The sequence below is a fragment of the Anomaloglossus baeobatrachus genome, chromosome 3, assembly GCF_048569485.1.
Source record: "Anomaloglossus baeobatrachus isolate aAnoBae1 chromosome 3, aAnoBae1.hap1, whole genome shotgun sequence".
NCBI lineage: Eukaryota > Metazoa > Chordata > Amphibia > Anura > Aromobatidae > Anomaloglossus > Anomaloglossus baeobatrachus.
Genome location: NC_134355.1, coordinates 31309407 through 31327808, shown reverse-complemented (window position 1 = coordinate 31327808; position 18402 = coordinate 31309407).

Below are 18402 nucleotides of genomic sequence, written 5' to 3'. Positions count from 1 at the left end.
CCTGATGGCATTGAGCTCTGCTGCCAGCATAGTAAGGAGGTGTGTGGTAGTCCTTGTGCGCAGTTGCAAGGAAGGGTGGCCTGACCACACAGGGTTTGCGCAAAGGTAGAGGACCCACACGAGGTTGAAGAGGCAGAAGCAGTGTATTAACTTCTACATACAGAACAAGGATTGAAACAACTCGTGGGGACGGCAAGACTTGTACAGCAGACCCTTCTCCATCTCTCACCATAGTTTGCCAGTGCCCAGTCAGTGACATGTAATGACCCTGTCTATGCTTACTGGTCCAAGTATCTGTGTTGAAATGCACCCTGTCGCACACAGATTTTCTCAAGGAAGTGGTGATGTTGTGTGCGACATGCCGGTGTAGCGCGGGCATGCTTTTCTTGGAGAAGCAGTGGTGATTGGGCATCTGGTACTGGGGCACAGCGACAGACATAAGGTCTGTAAAATCCTGTGTGTCCACTACGCGTAAAGGCAGCATTTCGGTAGCCAACAGCTTACAGAGGGATAGAGTCAACCACTTAGCTTTGTCATGGGTCGCAGTAAGTGGCCTTTTATTTGACCACATCTGAGGGACAGAGATCTGGCTGCTGTCTGTAGACGGTGTTGAGTAGGGTGTCCCTGGAAAAATGCAGGTTTGTGAGAAAAGTGCAGGCGGAGACATGATGTTGGCTTCATCTTGCCTTCAGATCTGTTCATCTTGTATCATTTTTAAAAAACACAGCAAGCAAGGGTTACTCCAAGCGGAGTCTCCCTTTTTTTCCAAAAATTGGGCCCCACACAGACACCTTATCAGTGGCAGCACTTGTGCCCTAGTTGCAAACAGGATGTTTTGATTTGCATCAAGCACATTCCAAATCCACAAGCATTTACTCTCCCCAGGATGACACAGGGGTAGTAAATTCCTTCTGGATCCATGACTTGTTCATTTTGATGAACGTCAGTCTGTCCACATTGTCACTGGACAGACGCGTGCGCTTATCTGTCAGCACACACCCAGCAGCACTGAAGACACGTTCAGAGACAACGCTGGCAGCTGGACACGACAAAATCTTCGAGGCGTAACTGGAGAGCTCTTGACATTTTTCTAGATTTGAAGCACAAAAGGAGCAAGGCTCCATTTGCAAAGTCATTGCATCGATGTTCATTTGGAGATACTCCTGTATCATCCTCTCCATCCGTTGACTATGTGTCAGACTTGTTGTCTCTGGTGGCCTTGCAAAGGAGGGTCTAAAAAAATTATGAAAAGATTCCATAAAATTGCTGTTACCAGCACCAGATACGGTCCTACTGGTACGGGTAGACTGTTGAAGATGACGAGGCCGTCCCATGTTTGTCAAGTTACAACTGGGAGAATCACTCCCTTCACCTGCACGGTTGTTTGGTGGAAAAGCCGAGCTAAGATCGAGTAACAGCTTCTGCTGATACTCCTGCATACGTGCGTCCCTTTCTATGGGTGGAATTATGTCACAAAATTTGGACTTGTCCCGGGGATCTAATAGTGTGGCAAGCCAGTAGTCATCATCACTTCTAATTTTGACAATACGAGGGTCATGTTGGAGGTAGTGCAACAAGAAGGCACTCATGTGTCTTGCGCAGCCATGCGCACCAAGTCCACGCTGTGTTTGTGGCATAGAGGTGCTAACCGTTCTTTCTTCCTCTGTCATCTCCCCCCAACCTCTTTCAACTGAAATTTGACCAAGGTCCCCCTCATCTGCTGAGTCTTCCATGTCCATGGACAGTTCGTCCTCCATATCTTCATGTCCTCCTGCACCTTCCTCAACATCTCACCTGCTACCATGCGCCCTTGTTGATCCCTGTCCCCCATGGTCCCATGCCTGCCGCGTTGGTGATGATGAACGTCTGGACCTTGGTGATGTTGTTGTGTCTTGCGCATATGAATCCTCCTGTAGTTCCTCCCCTTCCTGTTGTCCCACCCCCTGACTACGAATAGTGTTTAGCGTGTGCTCCAGCATGTAAATGACTGTAATCGTCATGCTGATAATGGCATTGTCAGCGCTAAACATATTCGTCGCCATGTCGAAACTGTGCAGAAGGGTGCATAGGTCCTTGATCTGAGATCACTCCATCAGGGTGATCTGCCCCACTTCTGCATCTCGTTGGCCCAGGCTATACATCATGACGTATTGCACCAGGGCTCGCCGGTGCTGCCACAGTCGCTGTAACATGTGGAGAGTTGAATTCCAGCGTGTCGCCACATCGCATTTCAGGCGATGAACCGGCAGGCCGAAAGACTTCTGGAGCGATGCAAGTCGCTCAGGTGCGGCGGTTGAACGGCGGAAGTGAGCACTGCAGACAGTTTCCGTGCCCTGGTCAGAAGGCCATCTAGGCCGGGATAGTGTGTTAAAAATTGCTGGACAACAAGGTTAAACACGTGAGCCATACAAGGCACGTGTGTCACCTTGCCCAGGCGAAGGGCCGCACCCAGGTTTGCAGCATTGTCGCACACGGCCTTACCAGGCTGCAGGTTGAGTGGAGACAACCATTTATCAAAATCAGTCTCCAGAGCTGCCCACAACTCAGTCGCTGTGTGACTCCTATTTCAAAGACATGTCAAGCTAAAGACCGCCTGATGCCGTTGCGCTCTGCTACCAGCATAGTAATGAGGGGTGCGTGATTCCTTCTGCGCAGTGAGAACGCTGGTGGCCTGACCAGGCAGGCTTGGGGCGGAGGTGGAGGACCCAGATGAGGTGGAGGATGCAGAAGCAGTGGCGGAACTTGGACAGACAGAGGATTGACACACAAGTCGTGGGGACGGCAAGACTTGTGCAGCAGACCCTTCACCATCTATCACCATAGTTACCCAGTGGCCAGTCAGCGACATGTAACGTCCCTGTCCATGCTTACTGGTCCAAGTATCGGTGGTGAAATGCACCCGTTCACACACAGAGTTTCTCAAGGAAGCGGTGATGTTGTGTGCGACATGCTGGTGTAGCGCGGGCACACCTTTCTTAGAGAAGTAGTGGCGACTAGGCATCTGGTACTGGGGCACAGCGACAGACATAAGGTCTCTAAAATCCTGTGTGTCCACTAGGCGGAAAGGCAGCATTTCTGTAGTCAACAGCTTACAGAGGGATAGAGTCAACCTCTTCGCTTTGTCATGGGTCGCAGGAAGTGGCCTTTTATTTGACCACATCTGAGGGACAGAGATCTGGCTGCTGTGTGTAGACGGTGTTGAGTCGGGTGTCCCTGGAAAAATGCAGCTTTGTGAGGAAAGTGCAGGCGGAGACATGATGTTGCCTTCATCCAAAGTTGGTGCTATCGATGTCTGAGAGAGCTGTACACACTCACTTGTTTCCCCTTCCAAACCAACTGACGACCTACCAAGCAAACTGCCTGTTGCGGTTACAGTGGTGGAAGTTGTGGGTGGAAAAACAGGTGTGACAGCTGTCCCCACAGTCCTAGAAGATGACGAGCGCGCGGATGCACTGGAAGGGGCAGGCGGTGGATGGTTCGCTCCGCTAGGCCGCATTGCAGCACGGTGAGCTTCCCATCGGGCCATATGATATTTATTCATGTGACGATTCATGGAAGAAGTTGTCAAACTGCTGAGGTTTTGACCTCTACTAAGAGAACCATGACAAATTTTACAGATCACATAATTTGGGCGATCTTTTTCTATGTCAAAAAAGGACCTGGCTAGGCAAGGCTTAGAGGCCATGCGACCTGTTGATCCACCCCGAATAATGCTCAGAGGCAGAGTGGTGGCTGAGGATGCAGTTGTAGACGTGCTACCAGTGCTCCGACTGTGTCCAGGAAGGCGCCAGGTTACTTCGACGTCGGTTGCATCCTCCTCCACCGCCTCTGTTGACCTCCTCGAGTGTCTGACTGTGGGTTGACAGTAGGTGTGATCTAGAACTTAATCATCAATTGTTGTGTTTGCACTCCCCTACCCCTCAGACCGAGTTTCTTCTTGCCCTGACCGAATATTTAAGTTGTCATCCCAATCGGGTATCTGCGTCTCATCTTCATCAGTATGTTCCTCATTGCCTATAACCACAGTTGTTGGAAAGGCAGCATTTTGGTAGCCAACAGTTTGCATATGATGAAAGTCAACCTCCAAGCCATTTCATGCCCTTCTAAAAGCATGTAAAACACAGCGAGGGGACTCCAACCACAGTCTCCCTCGTTGCCACTAACTGGGCCACACACACCCCACTTGACTGGCATCGGTTGAGCCCCCTTTTGAAAAAGAAAAAGATGCTTTGCATGAAGCACTCTCAAAAATACGCGTGCCTTTCCCGTCCCCTGGCTGACCCAGGGGAAGAAAAGTCCTCTGAGAGCCATGACTTGTTCATCTTGGTTCTTTTAGAGACACAGCGAGGGGACTCCAACCACAGTCTCCCTCGTTGCCACTAACTGGGCCACACACACCCCACTTGACTGGCATCGGTTGAGCCCCCTTTTGAAAAAGAAAAAGATGCTTTGCATGAAGCACTCTCAAAAATACGCGTGCCTTTCCCGTCCCCTGGCTGACCCAGGGGAAGAAAAGTCCTCTGAGAGCCATGACTTGTTCATCTTGGTTCTTTTAGAGACACAGCGAGGGGACTCCAACCACAGTCTCCCTCGTTGCCACTAACTGGGCCACACACACCCCACTTGACTGGCATCGGTTGAGCCCCCTTTTGAAAAAGAAAAAGATGCTTTGCATGAAGCACTCTCAAAAATACGCGTGCCTTTCCCGTCCCCTGGCTGACCCAGGGGAAGAAAAGTCCTCTGAGAGCCATGACTTGTTCATCTTGGTTCTTTTAGAGACACAGCGAGGGGACTCCAACCACAGTCTCCCTCGTTGCCACTAACTGGGCCACACACACCCCACTTGACTGGCATCGGTTGAGCCCCCTTTTGAAAAAGAAAAAGATGCTTTGCATGAAGCACTCTCAAAAATACGCGTGCCTTTCCCGTCCCCTGGCTGACCCAGGGGAAGAAAAGTCCTCTGAGAGCCATGACTTGTTCATCTTGGTTCTTTTAGAGACACAGCGAGGGGACTCCAACCACAGTCTCCCTCGTTGCCACTAACTGGGCCACACACACCCCACTTGACTGGCATCGGTTGAGCCCCCTTTTGAAAAAGAAAAAGATGCTTTGCATGAAGCACTCTCAAAAATACGCGTGCCTTTCCCGTCCCCTGGCTGACCCAGGGGAAGAAAAGTCCTCTGAGAGCCATGACTTGTTCATCTTGGTTCTTTTAGAGACACAGCGAGGGGACTCCAACCACAGTCTCCCTCGTTGCCACTAACTGGGCCACACACACCCCACTTGACTGGCATCGGTTGAGCCCCCTTTTGAAAAAGAAAAAGATGCTTTGCATGAAGCACTCTCAAAAATACGCGTGCCTTTCCCGTCCCCTGGCTGACCCAGGGGAAGAAAAGTCCTCTGAGAGCCATGACTTGTTCATCTTGGTTCTTTTAGAGACACAGCGAGGGGACTCCAACCACAGTCTCCCTCGTTGCCACTAACTGGGCCACACACACCCCACTTGACTGGCATCGGTTGAGCCCCCTTTTGAAAAAGAAAAAGATGCTTTGCATGAAGCACTCTCAAAAATACGCGTGCCTTTCCCGTCCCCTGGCTGACCCAGGGGAAGAAAAGTCCTCTGAGAGCCATGACTTGTTCATCTTGGTTCTTTTAGAGACACAGCGAGGGGACTCCAACCACAGTCTCCCTCGTTGCCACTAACTGGGCCACACACACCCCACTTGACTGGCATCGGTTGAGCCCCCTTTTGAAAAAGAAAAAGATGCTTTGCATGAAGCACTCTCAAAAATACGCGTGCCTTTCCCGTCCCCTGGCTGACCCAGGGGAAGAAAAGTCCTCTGAGAGCCATGACTTGTTCATCTTGGTTCTTTTAGAGACACAGCGAGGGGACTCCAACCACAGTCTCCCTCGTTGCCACTAACTGGGCCACACACACCCCACTTGACTGGCATCGGTTGAGCCCCCTTTTGAAAAAGAAAAAGATGCTTTGCATGAAGCACTCTCAAAAATACGCGTGCCTTTCCCGTCCCCTGGCTGACCCAGGGGAAGAAAAGTCCTCTGAGAGCCATGACTTGTTCATCTTGGTTCTTTTAGAGACACAGCGAGGGGACTCCAACCACAGTCTCCCTCGTTGCCACTAACTGGGCCACACACACCCCACTTGACTGGCATCGGTTGACCCCCCCTTTTGACAAAGAAAAAGATGCTTTGCATGAAGCACTCTCAAAAATACGCGTGCCTTTCCCGTCCCCTGGCTGACCCAGGGGAAGAAAAGTCCTCTGAGAGCCATGACTTGTTCATCTTGGTTCTTTTAGAGACACAGCGAGGGGACTCCAACCACAGTCTCCCTCGTTGCCACTAACTGGGCCACACACACCCCACTTGACTGGCATCGGTTGAGCCCCCTTTTGAAAAAGAAAAAGATGCTTTGCATGAAGCACTCTCAAAAATACGCGTGCCTTTCCCGTCCCCTGGCTGACCCAGGGGAAGAAAAGTCCTCTGAGAGCCATGACTTGTTCATCTTGGTTCTTTTAGAGACACAGCGAGGGGACTCCAACCACAGTCTCCCTCGTTGCCACTAACTGGGCCACACACACCCCACTTGACTGGCATCGGTTGAGCCCCCTTTTGAAAAAGAAAAAGATGCTTTGCATGAAGCACTCTCAAAAATACGCGTGCCTTTCCCGTCCCCTGGCTGACCCAGGGGAAGAAAAGTCCTCTGAGAGCCATGACTTGTTCATCTTGGTTCTTTTAGAGACACAGCGAGGGGACTCCAACCACAGTCTCCCTCGTTGCCACTAACTGGGCCACACACACCCCACTTGACTGGCATCGGTTGACCCCCCCTTTTGACAAAGAAAAAGATGCTTTGCATGAAGCACTCTCAAAAATACGCGTGCCTTTCGCCTCCCCTGGCTGACCCAGGGGAAGAAAAGTCCTCTGAGAGCCAGGTCCACATTGTCAGTGGACAGACACGTGTGCTTATCTGCCAGCAGACCCCCAGCAGCACTGAAGACAGGTTCCGAGAGAACGCTGGCTGCAGGACACGACAAGATCCTCAAGGCGTACGTGGCGAGCTCAGGCAATTTATCCAGATTGGAAGCCTAAAATGAGCAGGGCTCAAGTTGCACAATAATGGAATCGATGTTTCTTTGCATATACTCATATATCTGTGTGTCTCCCTCTTTTTCCTTGTCCAGCTGTTTTGTTTTCACATGAGTATATGTCCTTGTCACTTTCCCATGTGTTTGTGTTATGTTGTGAGTTGTTTGTCACCTTTTGGACACCTTTCAGGGTGTTTTCTAGGTGTTTTACTGTGTTTGTGATTGCCTGCCATTGTTTCCTATGGGCTCGAGTTCGGTTCGTCGAACGTTCGACGAGCCGAACTCGAGCCAGACCCCCCGTTCGGCGAACCGCCTCGAGCCGAACCGGGACCGGTTCGCTCATCTCTACTAAAGAGTGCTATTAGTCTGGCGTACTTTAAGAAATAAATAATTGTGAGGGATCCCCTCTATTTTTGATAACTAGCCAAGGTAAAGCAGACAGCTGGGGACTGGCATTATCAGGATGGAAAGGTCTATGGTTATTGGGCTATTAACAGCCTAAAAATACTAGCCTGCAGCCACCATAGAATCCATTAGTTGTGCCAATTCTGGCTCTGCACCCCAACTCATCTTGATTGCCCTGGTGCGGTGGCAATCATGGTAATATTTTTTGGACTTGATGTCAGTTGGGTAATGTTGGCATCAAGTCCAGAGGTTAGTAATGGAGAGGTGTCTGTCAGACACCCCCATTACTAACCCGGTAAGTGTAAAGTAAAAAAAAAAAACCACACGCAGCAAAAAATAGTTTATTTGAATAAAGACTCTCCCACACTCCCTCATTTACCCCAAAGGTCACTCCTGGTCATTGCCAGACCAAGACCTTCTCAGGCACGGTGATGTCACTGACGTCTGGCGTTCACCTGGAGTGATCTATGGAGCCTCATTATTTGATTGAGGCTCCATAGGTTGGAGTACGGATTCGGGGGACATAGTGGGCCAACTGCATAATGGATTATGTCTGTTCTTCATCGCTTTTTGGTTTTCTTTTTTTTTAATAAATTGGTGAATGAGGAATTTATAGTAATGGGGGTGTCTGGTAAGCGCCTCTCCATTACTAACCCATGTGCTTGATGCCAGCTGAGATTACACAGCTGACATCAACTCCATTAAGCTCTACCCCAATTGCCACCACACCAGGGCAATTGGGAAGAGCCAGTGAGAAGCTCCAGAATTGGAGCATCTAATGTGATGTATTGTATTGTTCATTCCTTTTGGTCCTGAAGAAGGGGACTTGAGCCCTGAAACACGCAGACCTATGAAATAAAGAAAATTATTAATAATCAACAATCTCTTCATTCGACGGCAGCGCGGCATTAACCCCGCTTTTCCTCTCCAGCACCGACTAAAAACTCATCATGGGCACACGCCCCTCATAGTCAGTGCTAGCCTTATGTCGGTTGGCGCCCAATGTGGTTCAATCTGTTGATGCCCACCCATATACTATAGTGTCATACAGTGCAGAAATAATTGTACCGTACTAATTATAAGTGCCATAGCGCGCACTGCACTGTTTTCTGGAAAAATTGAAACCCCTGGTGGAGCTGAGTACATACAGTATTTCCTGCTAAAGTCCATCTTGAGAATTGGTGGCACTCACCACTTACTGCCCTTTATTAGAGGTATGAGGAAGTGGAGCGTCACGTGAAGCATCTGTTGCTTTTTTAGCACTAATCCGGACGCTATGTTCAAACCATGGTTTTGGTATGAGTTTAGTGATTTCTCCTGAGTAAAGGGGGTTTACACGCTACGACATCGCTAATGCGAAGTCGTTGGGGTCACGTAATTGGTGACGCACATCCGGCCGCATTAGCGATGCTGTTGCGTGTGACACCTATGAGCGATTTTGCATCGCCGCAAAAACGTGCAAAATCGCTCATCGGTGACATGGGGGTCCATTCTCAAATACGTTACTGCAGCAGTAACGAAGTTGTTCCTCATTCCTGCGGCAGCACACATCGCTCCGTGTGACGCCGCAGGAACGAGGAAGCTCTCCTTACCTGCCTCCCGGCCGCTATGCGGAAGGAAGGAGGTGGGCGGGATGTTACGTCCCGCTCATCTCCGCCCCTCCGCTTCTATTGGGCGGCGGTTCAGTGACGCTGCTGTGACGTCGCTGTGACGCTGAACTTAGAAAAGAGGCGGTTCACCGGTCACAGAGACATCGCCGGATAGGGAAGTACGTGTGACGGGTCTGGGCGATGTTGTGCGGCAGAGGCAGCGATTTGCCCGTGTCGCACAACAGATGGGGGCGGGTACCCATGCTAGCGATATCGGTATTGCAGCGTGTAAAGCCCGCTTTAGTGCCACTATGCAATTTCTACAATACTTGAGGCTCACGGTATATACTCTACATGATAACAATGCAATGTTACAGCCTAACATCTCCTTGTGGGACGGTCTTCTTTACTGAGGAGCATTACACATGTTGTCATCACCGTGGGATTGGGCAGTCCAGTGCATCCGAACAATTTTCCCTCTTATTAAAGTGGTTCATAGCACCTATAGCTCCGTAATTTAGGATATAGGATGTCAATGTGCTGCTGTAAAGGCTCTGTACATGTATATCATAAATGGGTCCTAAGGGTATGTTCACATGGAGTATTTTTACGTGGATTTTTCAGCCAAATAAAAATTGGTTAAAAAAACATGATTTGGTTGAGGCTTTTAAAGGACATTAGTTTTTTGTATATTGTTTTGATGTGTTTTTTATGTTTTTTATGTGTTTTTCTGTTTGTTTTTAATTATTTGTTTTTAATTATAAGTCTAATTTCGCACAGGCTTTTTTTACGAGGATTGTGATACAAATCCACTGTAAAATTAATTTGATGTGAATTCTGGAGCTGATATGCTTCCATATCCACATAAAAAAAGATTACACATGAACCTATCGTAATATGGGGTGCAGCCACAGGGCGTGCTTCTTTTTTGCATTTACATTGCAAAAATATCATGAGTGTGTCCCATTTTGGGGAGACCTCTGGCGAGTCTGAGACCACAAGGTCATAACGCTTTGATGTTCGTAGGTCTACAACCGACATTTGAATGTATCTACTTTCTTTTAGTGATTCAGGGGTTAAGGACTCTATCCTATCTGGCTGTTCTTTGTAGCCTTAATCTCAGGTGCAGCTCTTTTGTGACCACTCTCCTTCGCTATAAAAAGTCATGTGTCTTGCCTTCTGATGTCGGTTATAGATTCTTATGCTATGCTGACCACTTTGGAAGGAGCCAGTCTCTGAAAGAAGCTGAGGAGTCGGCACTGTTGCAGCTACGGTGTTTTGCTGCATTGAAGAAATTTGAACTTAACAACACTGTTCACACTAGCATCCAACAATACGGTACAACTCAAGTCTGAACTGATCAGGCAAAACAATGCAAATTGCAATGTTTTGTCTGACCAGTTCAGACTTGAGTTGTATCATATTGTAGAAAATTGGACGGTTTTCCATTTTGTGTCTTTTCCCCTCTGTCTGTCTCCCTTACCTTGTGTTGTATAAAGGCCCTGTCACACACAGAGATAAATCTTTGGCAGATCTGTGGTTGCAGTGAAATTATGGACATTTTGTTCCATTTGTTCACAGCCACAAACCTGGCATTGATTGTCCACATTTTCACTGCAACCACAGATCTGCCGCAGATTTATCTGTGTGTGAGACAGGGCCTTTATTGCAGTGGTGAGACTAGTGCCCTTGCTGGGCTTCTCACTAGCCAGGGTGAGTTCAGGGCAAGTGAGGGCCTAGGCATGTGACGGCGACGCTGAGGAAGCACCCATATAGGGATGTTAGGGAGCACAGGATACAGACATGTGAGGAGGAGGAGGTGTTCCCTCTCCCTATCGCCAGGGCCTTCCTTCTATACCATTCCCATTATCACCTTTGTGTTGTGCTACATGCTGAGCATCGATATGCTCTGCATGACAAAAAAACTCAAAAACAAAACATTATCAACTGGAAAGCAACTTGTACTACACCTCCCTGCAAATTTGGATGCAAGAGGAGTGTCCCTTTAGGCTATGTGCCCACGCTACAGGATTTACCGCGGATTTACCGCGGATTTTGCCGAAAATCTGCAGCAGCAGCACTTCCAAGCCATTTCAATGGCATTTTGGAAATGCTGTGCCCATGCTGCGGATTTTTCCGCGGCGAATTTGCCACGGATTTTGATGCGGAAAAATCTGCAGCATGTCAATTGTTTGGTGCAGATTTGGTGCGGATTTTTGGCTTTGAATGGGAAAAAAAAAAAAAAATCCGCATCAAAATCCGCGGCAAATCCGCGGTAAATCCGCGGCAAATCCGCGGCAAATCCGCGGGTGCGGATTTGCCGCGAAAGTCGCGGATTTTCAGGCAAAAAAATCCGCAGGGACATTCTAGCGTGGGCACATAGCCTTAGGCTATGTGCGCACTAGAAATGTGAAGTTTCTCAAGAAAATTTCTTGAGAAACTTCTGCCAGTGAAAGATTTCCGGACCTGCGGAAAAAATCCGCACCAAATCCGCATGCGTTTTTGCCGCGGATTTGCCGCGGATTTGCCGCGGATTTACCGCGGATTTACCGCAGGTTTGTCCCTGCAATAAATAATAAAGATAATCGATAGACAGATAATGGATAGAGGGAAAGATGGATAGATGAATAGATAGATAGATAGAGGGATAGATAGATAGATAGATAGATGAATAGATAGATAGATAGAGGGATAGATAGATAGATAGATGAATAGATAGATAGAGGGATAGATGGATAGATAGATAGAGGGATAGATGGATAGATAGATAGAGGAATAGATGGATAGATAGATAGAGGGATAGATGGATAGATAGATAGAGGGATAGATGGATAGATAGATAGATGGATAGATAGATAGAGGGATAGATAGATAGATAGAGGGATAGATAGATAGATGAGAAAAACCTATATAATGTTCCACCTCCCTGCATTTTCTAAGCTGGCACCCTTTAGTGACTTTCATGTGGCACTTAGGCTACTTTCACACCTCCGGTTTTTGCTATGCGGCACAATCCGGCACTTTGCATGAAAATCGCAACCGTTTTTTTTTGCTGCCGGTTGCGATTTTCCTGCATAGACTTTAATTAGTGCCGCATTGTGCCGCATGGCCTTGCGTTCCGTCCGTTTTTTGCCGCATGCGGCAGATGTAGCCGATGCGGCGGCCGGATGGAACGTTGCCTGGCACGTTTTTTCGTGCGGCAAAAAAAACCGCATCGCGCCGCATTCGGCCGATGCGGCGCATTTTTCAATGCATGCCTATGGCGGCCGGATGCGGCGCGATGCGGCAATAACCGCATCCGGCCGCCGCATGCGGTTTTTGCCACTGCGCATGCTCAGTAGCATGCCGCAAGCGGCAAAAACCGGACTGGCCGCACAGGAAAAACTTATGCAAAGGATGCGGTGTTTTCACCGCATCCGTTGCATAGCTTGCACAGCCGGATTGAGCCGCAGAGCTCAAGCCGGATGTGTGAAAGTAGCCTAAAGGGTGCTTAGCCTTGTATTTAGCCATAAAATAAATAAATAATTAAAAAAAAATGACGTGAGGTCCCCCCATTTTTTGTAGCCAGCTAGGGTAAAGCAGACGGCTGCAGCCTGCAGACCACCGCTGGCAGCTTCACCTTGGCTGATAATCCAAAACAGTGGGCACCCCACGCTGTTATTTTAAATTATATAAATAATTTAAAACAAAAAACGTAGGGTCCCCCCCATATTGGATCACCAGCCAAGGTAAAGCGGACAGCTGGGGTCTGATATTCTCAGACTAGGGAGGTCCACTGTTATTGGACACTCCCCAGCCTAAAAATAGCAGGCCGCAGCCGCCCCAGGAGTGGCGCATCCATTAGACGTGCCAATCCTGGCGCTTTGCCCCAGCTCATCCCGCGCCCTGGTGCGTTGGCAAACGGGGTAATATATGGGGTTGATGCCAGATGTGTAATGTCACCTGGCATCAAGCCCTGGGGTTGGTGAGGTCAGGCGTCTATCAGATACCCGACATCACCAACCCAGTCAGTAATAATTAAAAAATAGACAACAAAAAAAGTTTTATTTGAAAAAACACTCCCCAAAACATTCCCTCTTTAACCAATTTATTGAAAAGAGCACAATCAATCCACGTCCGGCGTAATCCAATAAGGGGGGGGGGGCACGGCGATCCATACCATAGTCGCTGTCCCAGTCAATGAAAAACAGAATGTTCCCCATTGGCTGGGAGAGCAATGCAGTGACCTGAGCTAACATCAATAGGTCAGCTCAGGTCACTGCAGGGGATGACGAGCGCTGCCATCAGGAGCATAGATGAGATCATTACCTTCTGTGATCATCTCCTGTACTGCTGACGTCAGCGCTGTCACTGACTTATCGCGAGAGCCCGTGACGTCACCGCTAGTGACAGTCTCGGGCCGCTCGCGAGACAGGCATAGACAGCGGTGACGTCAGGAGGCAGGAGATCGTCACAGCAGGTAATGATCTCACCTCCTGACAGCAGCGATCGTCATCCCCGCGGCTCCCAGCACTGCAGGATGTCAGTGTCTGCCTGCGCTGCAGCGTGACAAGCTGCTGACACTGCGGGCAGACACTGACACCCAGCAGTGCAGGCAGCCGCGAGGCCGGAGCAGGACACACACTGCACAGACACCTGGAGGTCGCACGGAAGTGCTTCTGTGCGGCGTCCAGGGAGTGTGACGTGTGTTTCCTCTGCTCCTCTTCCTGGCATAATGACATCGCTTCCTGCAAAACCGCAGGCAGCGATGGGCATTACCGCAGGTAAATCGCGGCTATTCCGGTGGTATACCGCACATCATTGCTACCTGCGGAATACCCCCGGAATACCCCCGGTACCTGCGGAAATTAATGGACATGCACATTTTCTCAAGAAAGTTTCTCGAGAAAATTTTCTCAAGAAATTTTCTTGAGAAAAATCCGCACAGTGCGCACAGCTATTTTTTTTTCTCATTGAATTTCATGGGAAATGTCTGCACAAAGATTGCAGACATTTCTCAAGAAATTTCCGGGGCAAATCCGCGGGTAAATCCGCGGGAAAAACGGTCTAGTGCGCACATAGCCTTCAGGAATTTATATTCTCAGCCATGATGACCGCAGTGTTGTAGAAGGGTCATAAAGAGAAGCCGGATGCCGCCTGCGAGACGTATGTCAGCGAGTTTCACTATTAGTCATTCTAATAAAAGATTAAATGGATTTCATCTGATCGAAGGAGTCCAGTTCCACTTCTGAATTGTGTTACACGGCCGTACGAGCAATGAGGGCTTGGGAATAAGAAGCACGCAGCGCTCGCCTCCGCTCACTGCTATTTCAGCTTTTTTTCATTTCTGCATTGGATATGCCAAGCCATTGTATAAGTCAAATGTGCAGGTGTGTGAAGCCCCACAGGTGTAGTGTCGGTGCATACCTTCAGGGACTCCACGTAGCTGGTGCTGGTCACAGGTAGGGAATCTTCAGTTTTGATCGTGACGCCACTCTCAGATTTGCGGTCAGAGGGGACCGCCACTGCAGATTAGGAGGCACCTGGGGCTGATGGTGGGTGCAGTCGGGTGTAGTAGCCTCCTGAGAGTGAGGCAAGCCCCAGGGCCCTTTGTAAAGCTGTAGTACCACAAGTCGCAGAATGACCACACACAGGCAGAGTGTCTTTCAGGGTTTTTACTCACTTCAGGTGGCAGGGTGAGTAACCCGGGCGTAGCTGGGATGAACCAGGTGGGAACCAGGTATCCTTCCGGCTGACTGTATGAGGGTGACTACAAACTCGCCTTCCTTAGCCCTTGGTGGTTTGGGGTGACCCCGACTTTGAGTCCCTATGGGGGTCACCCAGGGAAGATGCTCCAAGCCTCTCTCCCCTTCTTGTTTTGCCGTGTGCTTGTTCCCCGGGCCAGGCCACTCCAGCCTCTTGCCTCCTGTGACCTATGGGCCCTACTTGCGGTTACGTGGCTGCGGCTTTTGGTTGTTGTGGTGTGGGCTGTAAGAGCCCCACACCGGCAGGTTTAGCAGGGAAAGGTGAATCTATCCTCGCTTCGGGATCTGCCGCCCGGTTGGGCCTGGTGCTCTCTAGAAGTCTCCTTACTTCCCACTCCGTTGCACTCGCTAGCTGAAGCTGGCTTTCAGGCAGCACTTCTAGTTGACCGTTCTCCCCCGTCTGTAGTCACTGCGCGGGCGCTGTTAGACAGCATCAGCCCCACAGGTCTGCTCCTCACTGAGCCCTCTGGAGTTCTGCTCTAACCGACTCACTGGTGGGTTTTTCCATCTCTGCTCTTTCTGCTGACATCTCCTCAGTCCGAGCTCCCAGCTCTAACTAACTCCTCCTATCTCTCTTTCCTTCCCCACTTGTGTCTGCCTACGCCACCTAGCAACCAGACTCTCCACCACACCCCTTGAGAGGAGATGGAGGCTTTTTAACCCCCTGCCACTATTCCAGTGGAGGTATAGGCTTTGCCCCCTCCTGGGATCCCCAGGGGTCCTCTCATGGGTACATGTGTGAGACCTGATCACTATGCGCCTGTGTTCCACACCCCTGTCAGCCATCTGGATTACCTGTATTGTACTGTCCCCAGCATGGGTGCAGTACTCAGTGGTGCCTGACCAGGTCAGGGGCGCCACATTCCCCCTTAGTTATCACCAGCACGTCCTCGGGCTGCAAGACAACATTTTAAAATGCATAAAACATTAAAACATGTAAAACATTTAAAAGCACCAGGTATCAGACATCACCACCCTCCACCCACAAGTCCGTTAACCCACCCAAAACCCTTTCACGTTGGCCGCGACTTCAGCCACTTCTGGCAGGATGTAGAGGCGGCTTTCATGGGCTGGTGGTTTTCAGGGTATACCTGGCCTGGTGGATCCGCGCCGTCAACCTCTTCTGGCAGGATTCAGAGGCGGCCTCCACAGTTGGTGCTGACCAGGTACCCTCTTTGTGGTGGTGAGCCAAGGCCCCATAAACAGGCGTGCTCTCTGGTCGCAGGTGAGCCAAGGCCCTTTTCTACGGACGGGCCCCCCTGGTTGCAGACGAGCCAAGCCCCTAAACAGGCTGGCCCTGGTGGTGGTGCCACTGGTGTAACTATTTACACTGCGAGAGTTTGTGGCTATAGCAAGTTCATAGCCTTAAAGTTTAGTTCTCACAATAGTTTTTGTGGGCACATGCTTAAACGTTGCAAACAAAACCTTTCAAAACTTTAACTTCTGTACTTCTTTTCTGTACTTTTTACTCCTCTTTTTCACTAGGGCGAGGGCACGTTGGGCACTGGCACCTGTGACTTTCTTGCTCTTTGTCTCTTTCTTCATCTGTAGGATCTTTATCTTTCCGTTCTTGGTCTTCATCTGTTTCTACATCTGGTTCTTTATCTCTATCTTGTCTTTCTTGTCTTTCTTGTCTTTCTTGTCTTTCTTGTCTTTCTTGTCTTTCTTGTCTTTCTTGTTGCATGGGATGGCTGTAGGGTTTGTTGGGACATAACGTTACGTCAAGTGCGTACAACCCCCTTTCACCTTGGTGCATGGTAAACTGTACCGAATCTCCCATTTTCAGATTTCTGCAAGGGTGTCCTCTTGGCAGATGAGCGTTCACATCTCTGCGGTTTACAAATATCCCTTCTTTTATTCCTGGTGCTACGATAAATCCATAGCCACTTCTCAGATTAAAGTCTTCCACTATGCCATAACACAGGGGTCCTCTAGCCTGGGCTTTGGACTCTCTCAACATACGCTTCTCCTTTAGGTCTCTGGCGGTGACTGCTCTCTGTTCAGGAGACTGTGGTGCTGGAGCAAACTGTGTTCTTCTGCGCCGTGTCTTGCGGGCTGGGTCCATGCCTGTGGGCTCCCAGGTGAAGCTCTTAGGCAGCTCTTCTTCTGCAGAGGGGGTCAGGTCCTCCTCATCCCAGCGGGAGTATGGCAGCATTTCCGGCTCTGAGTAGGAGTCTGCTGCGGCTGGCGTCGGAGTTAGCCCTTCTGCCTCCTGGCCTCCTCTCCCCCTTAGTTCTTCCTGGCACTCCTCTGATGGCAGGACTGGGGATGGACTTTCTCTTGCTGGCCCAGGCGGGGGACTCTCTGGTGTAGCTGCAGGGGTTACCTGAATCTCCTCAGGGGTGCATGGGGGGCGCAGGTACAGATCCACCAACCACTGGGGAAACTTGGCCTCCATGTCAGCCCTCATCTGCCAGTATTCTTCCTCCAGCGTGGGCTTCCCATCAGAGACCTCCGGGGACTGGGGAGCAGTGTCAGCTCTGGCCTTACAGGCCGGGGTAAATGCTGAGGTAGTCTTTCCTTGGCGGGCCGCGCCTGGCATGGCGGCGGCCTGGTCTTGGCGGGCCGCGCCTATCATGGCGGCGGCCTGGTCTTGGCGGGCCGCGCCTATCATGGCGGCGGCCTGGTCTGTGCGGGCCGGGCAGGGCATCGCTGCGGCGGCCGGGGCTTGGCGGGCCGAGCAGGGCATCGCTGCGGCGGCCTGGTCTTGGCGGGCCGCGCCTATCATGGCGGCGGCCTGGTCTGTGCGGACCGGGCAGGGCATCGCTGCGGCGGCCTGGTCTTGGCGGGCCGCGCCTATCATGGCGGCGGCCTGGTCTGTGCGGGCCGGGCAGGGCATCGCTGCGGCGGCCTGGTCTTGGCGGGCCGAGCAGGGCATCGCTGCGGCGGCCGGGGCTTGGCGGGCCGCACCTGGCGTGGCTGCGGCCTGCTTCAGCGTCGCCGCACCGGACGCCTCTTCAGGGACCGCGGACGTGGCAGCAGGGGTCGGGGCACTTGCGCGGGCCGGGGCATCATTCGACTCACCCGTTGTTGGTAGCACTGGGGTCTGCGTCGTCGCCGTCCCGCCTGGCACCCGGCATGCAGCTCTCCCTTCATAGGCCCGAACCGCCGCGGTCAGCTCCTGCAGTTCCATCCGTTCCTCCCGAATCTGCTCCACGACCCGGGTCTCCAGCCGGTTGCAAAACTGGGCCAGCTCTCGGTACCACCAGGCAGCGGAGCCTGGTTCTGGGTTCCTGCGGTCAGACGCCATTTCTTCTGCGCCGTCTTCTGCACGGTCTCCCAGCAGTGGACTCTTCGCTGCCTCCTGTAACAAGCTGTCCAGTTTCTGCTCTGCCTCTTTCAGCAGCTCCTCTCCCAGCAGCAGGCTTGTGGCTTCCTTTCCTTCCCGCCGTCTCTCGACGCTTCCACTCTCATAGCTGGCAAGGTCAGAACTCTGCAGGGGATCTCTGGGTAGCCACACCTCTTCGTGGGCGGTAACTTCTTCCAGCGCGGGCTGCTGTTGTTTTTCAGCGCGCTTTTCATGGTGGCAATATGGCGGCGCTTCCAATTTTTCAAGCG